General features: G+C 41.1%; 1 pseudogene; it reads right to left on the bottom strand.

Annotated features, from left to right (window-relative positions):
- Positions 1-1,559: 1,559 nt before the first annotated feature.
- Positions 1,560-2,411, bottom strand: LOC119826072 (annotated as a pseudogene).
- Between the last annotated feature and the right edge of the window lie 2,419 nt (positions 2,412-4,830).

Below are 4,830 nucleotides of genomic sequence, written 5' to 3'. Positions count from 1 at the left end.
ACTACTAAATAGGACAAAACAAAACACAGTAAGCCAAGGCAAAAAGCCTTCACACCAAGGCTGTACAAAGCAATGCAAGAGAAGCAGACAAAAAAGTTAAAAACAGCCACTCCCACAGTTAGGAATCCCACAAAAACAACAAGCTAACAGCCATAGCATCTACGCAGAAGACCTAGTGCAGAGCTCTGCAGGCTGGGTGCTTGCTGTTTCAGTCTCTGTGAGTCCATGTGAGCCCTGTTTAGTTGATTCAGAGGGCCATGTTCTCCAGGTGTCCTCCATCCCCTCTCACTTCTACAAACTTTCTGACCCCTCTTAGGCAAAATCCCCCATCTTTCAATGGAGAACCTGGTGGAGATGTCCAATTTGGACTCTCTCCACATAGTCTGGCCACAGGTCTCTGCATCTGCTCCCATCTGCTGCCAGAGGAAGCATCTCTGATGGTGATTAGACAAGGAAGAACATCATTAGAAAACATCCATGATATCTTTAGACCAGTCATGTTTGGTCTACCCTAGGTCTGTGTGCTATCAAGTCTAGAGCTCATGACCATCCAAGCAGAGTCAGGCATGGGCTCCCTCTTGTGGGGTGGGCCTCACATTAAACCAAACATTGGTTGGCCACTCCCACAAGTTCTGCACCACTAATGTCCCAGAACATCCTACAGGCAGGATGAATTGCAGATCAAAGGTTTTGTGTCTGGGTTGGCATACACGTTTCTTCTTTGGGAGCCTGCAGAGTGTGTTCCTGATCAAAGAGACTAGAAGACTGGGTGGAGTTGTTCAATGAGCTGTGTGGATGTTATCCACCACAGCGACAATGGGACCGTGCTGTCAGTTTGTTCAGAAAAATCTTCCGTACTAGTAGTATCAGTGTGGGTTGTTTGGGGGCTCTCCACAGGACATCATTGGCCAAAAACTCAACCAAATGCAACCCAGTCCCACAGTTTGGAGCCTTTCCTGGCTACAAGGGTAGGCAATTCAGACTCCGTATCTCCCTGTACTAGGAGTCTTCACTAGGATCACCACCAAAGATTCCAGGAAATTTCCACTACACTGAGTTTCCACATCATCTCTCCTTTCCCTCTCTCCTTCAATCATACTTCACAAAGGATCCTTCCCACTACTAACCCCCATGCCTCTAGTCCACTATAAAATCTACTCTATTTCCCCTTCCCAGAAAGATCCTTGTGCCCTCTCCCCAAGAGTCCTTCTCTTTACATAACTTCTCTAGGTCAAAGGATTGTAACTTGGGTATCATTTACTTAATGACTAATATCTACTTATATGTGAGTGTATATCATATTTACTTTTCTGGGCATGAGTTATCTTACTCAGGATAATTTTTCCCACCTATTTTCCTGCACATTTTATGTCATTTCTTTTTTTTTAACTTATACAAAAACAATCAACATGTATTTATTTAATATACATTGCAAGGGCTTAAGCAGACTTAAGTTAAAAAGACAAATAAAACAAAAATAACAGCACAGCGTAGAAATCAAGGAGAGGACAGACCATCTAAGAAAAAAGACGACACAAGGAGAAGCTGGACATCTTGTGTCAGGACTCTTGACTGGAGACCTGCTTTGAAAAGGTTTCTTGCAGGTACTTCTTTTTTTTTATTTTTTTTTTTATTTTTTTTTCCTCATGGTTTATTTTTTTTATATTTAAAAATTTCCATCTCCTTCCCTCCTCCTCCCCCCTCCCTCCCCTCCTTCTCCCCTTTCTCTCCCCTCCTTCTCCCCCTTCCCTCCCCTCCCCTCCACCCATACCTCCCCTCCCTCCCTCTCAAGGCCAAGGAGCCATCAGGGTTCCCCACTCTATGCTAAGACCAAGGTCCTCCCAACTCCCCCCAGGTCCAGGAAGGTGATCAACCAAGCTGAGAAGGCTCCCACAGAGCCCGTCCATGAAGAACAATCAGAGCCCAGAGCCATTGTCCTTTGCTTCTCGGTTTTCCCAGAGCTCAGCAGCATGCATATTCAATGGGCTATCAATGTTGGGTTCTCCTAGCAGGCTCTGGATAGACAGCAAGATGGTTCTGACATCATATAGTGGGGACCACTTATCCTTGAGGATGTCCAGACAGATGTTGCCCTAGGTGTCTACGCTGGGGTGGTAGCAGGGCGTGAGAAACTTCACCGTGGGTGCGTTGTAAGGGTAGACACTGGGGAACTCTAGTGAGAGTCTCATACACTGTGCCTGCTGCTCCATGGATGGTCCCTACCCCTTTGAACGGGTTGTCTGATTCAGGAAAGGCGGAAATCCCTTTGTCATCAGACATCGTGAGGGTCATCAGCTCCTTTTGTAGCCTCTTTCCCACAGGGCCCCCGGGGCGGCACCCCTGCTGGGCTCTGCTCCCTAGCAAAAGGCGGCAAAGCTGGCAGCAGCTGGGTCGTGGTTTTCCGAGCCCATCCCTAGGACTCTGGCAGCAGAACAGGAGTGCAGAGACAAAAGAGCAACTTCCATGTCTTTTCTTTAATAGCTGAGTGATACTCCATTGAACAAATGTGTCACATCGTCTTTATCCATTATTCAGTTGAGGGACATCTAGGTTGTTTCCAGTTTCTGGCTAATATGAATAAAGCTGATATGAACATAGTTGAGCAAGTGTCCTTGTTGAAGGAGTGAATATCATTCAGGCAACTGCCCAAGAGGTTTATAGCTAGGTCCTGAAGTAGATAGATTATCAGTTTTCTGAGAAACAGTCATATTGATTTCCATACTGACTGTGCAAATTCACACTCCCACCAGCATGGAAGAGTATTCCCCTTGGTCCACAGCATGAACTGTCAATTCTGTTTTTGATCTTAGCAATTCTGACAGGTATAAAATGGAATCTCAGAGTCATTTTTATTTACATTTCCCTGATGGCTAAGAACGTTGAACAATTCCTTAAGTGTTTCTCATCTGTTTGAATATCTCTATAGAGAATTCTCTGTTTAGACCTGTACCCCAATTTTAAAATGAATTTTTTATTTTAAATATTAAATTTAAATTTATTTAAATTTAAAACTAGATATAAAGTAGAACTTATATCTAGTTTCTAGAGTTCTTTGTAAAACTGCATAGTATTGGTATAAAAACAGATAGGTTGACCAATGGAATCTAATGGAAGGTCCAAACATAAATCCACACACCTATCATGACATAATTTTTGATAAAGAAGCCAGAAGTACAGAATGGAAGACATCTTCAACAAATGAATATCTGCAGGGAGAAGAATGCAAATAAATCCATACTTACCACCCTGCATAAAACTGAAATACAAGTGGATCAAAGAACTCAACATAGAACCAGATACACTGAACCTGGAAGAAAAGAAAGTGTGAAATCGTCTTCAGTGCACTGGTACAGGGGACAACTCCCTGAACAAAACACTGATAGTGTAGGCACTAACATCAAACATCAATAAATGGGACCTCATGAAACTGAAAAGCTTCTGTCAGGCAAAGAACACAATAAATTGGACAAAGAGGCAGCCTATAGAATGGGAAAATTTCTTTATCAACTCCACTTCAGATAGAAGGATAATATCAAAATAGATTCTTTGTCTCAAGTACTTGTGCTTAGCTTGTTCTATGCAGGCTGCTAAGACAGAGGCAACCTCACATGTCTACAGTGATATGCCAAGCAGCTTTGCTGTGCAGTCACATGAACAATGAGAAAAAATCCCATGTTGCCTTACTGCCTTAACCATCAGGGTCCTCTTTCAAGCACATCATTCTTTATCCTAACTGCAGAGCTCATTGTGGGCAGATATACACTGTTAAGCTGACCTACACTGATCTTCAGCTATAATATCATCAACTTATCCGATCTGATTTTAATTCTTGTGAAAAAGCAGATTATTTTGCATACTTGCATATTAATTTCCCGTGTCTCTGGCCAACCACTATTCTCAGTGCAAAAAAATTATAACCATAATAGATTCATCAGAATATCTTGCCCTTTTTATGAATCTATTCCCCTCGTTATGGAGATCAGACTGTATTTGGGAAATGCGCATACATGTACATATGTAAGTGTGTGTGTGTGAGAGAGATTAAAGATAAAATATAGGAAATTCCAAATCTTAAGTAATAAAACAGCAAATGTGCCTATGTGAATCCTTTCATGGATCCTAACTTGAGAAAACTTTCAAGGTAGTAGCTACAAGTAGTTTGAATGGACAGTAACTCTTTTTTTATTCATTGGGTGTAATTAAATAGAATTTATTTGAATGCATGACTTCTCTTTACAAAATCTCTCCTTTTCTTTTGCTGTTTTTTATGACTCTCTCTCTTTCACTATCTCATTATAAATGAAGATGACTGTGTGTATTTTGATGACCTTTGTTAGGTCAGGTCATAAGGATAGCAACCACCTTTCTATAAAAGTTCAAGCCTTGCATGTTTAATATTTCTCTTCTTGGGGCTAAAGTTTCTTTTATTTATTTAATGCTTTGATATCACATTAAAAGGGCTATTTCATAGAAAAAAAAAAAACATTTAGAGGCATCCCTGCCTTGTGACCTGTGTGTAGTGGTAACTGGGAAAGGCAGCATGGAAACCAGTTCCCTGGGCCAAGAAAGGAAGAATGAGGAAACAGTTTGAGGAGGAAATAGCATGTAGTGACTGAATGCATGTGGAGTAGAAAACCTTCCTCCACAATAGAGTAACACATAAGAATGATGTTCAATTTTGTATAAACCCATTTATACATAATTCCTTTTATTTTGTAATAATAATTGTTATCAACAGCAAGCATGTAAAGAGGATATTTTTCTTACAGTTTTAGACATTCAGTGAATGGGTTGTCAGAACCTTAGAAAAGAACAAGTATTTATGATCTG

Source organism: Arvicola amphibius, chromosome 11 (genome assembly GCF_903992535.2).
Source record: "Arvicola amphibius chromosome 11, mArvAmp1.2, whole genome shotgun sequence".
Taxonomy (NCBI): Eukaryota; Metazoa; Chordata; class Mammalia; order Rodentia; family Cricetidae; genus Arvicola; species Arvicola amphibius.
This window is presented reverse-complemented; position numbering and strand designations above follow the sequence as displayed.